Raw genomic sequence first — 354 nt, 5'->3', positions numbered from 1 at the left:
TTCCCCCCGGGGCGGGGCTTTCCCCTCATGGGGCGGGGCTTTCTCTCCTGGGGCGGGGCTTTTCCCCTGAAAGGGCGGGGCTGAAGCCTTAAAAGGGCCCCATCCAAGTAGGGCCGACGCCAGCGCCTTAAAAGGGCCACACGGTGGGGCCCGCCCTTAAAGGGGCCATTCCCCAGCCGAGCTCCTTTAAGGGCGCCCCCCACCCATCCCGAGCGTCTTAAAAGGGCAACATCGCGGCGGTCCCCCCCCGAAAAGGCGAACGCCATCGCTTAGAAAGGGCTTGCCCCTTTTAAGAGCCTTAAAATGGCACTATGTGGTCCCCACCTGAAACAGCCATCGAGGTGTTTGGGGGGG

Source organism: Haliaeetus leucocephalus, unplaced genomic scaffold (genome assembly GCF_000737465.1).
Source record: "Haliaeetus leucocephalus isolate CR32 unplaced genomic scaffold, Haliaeetus_leucocephalus-4.0 Scaffold443, whole genome shotgun sequence".
Classification (NCBI taxonomy): Eukaryota; Metazoa; Chordata; class Aves; order Accipitriformes; family Accipitridae; genus Haliaeetus; species Haliaeetus leucocephalus.
Note: the sequence above shows the minus strand (reverse complement) of the source record.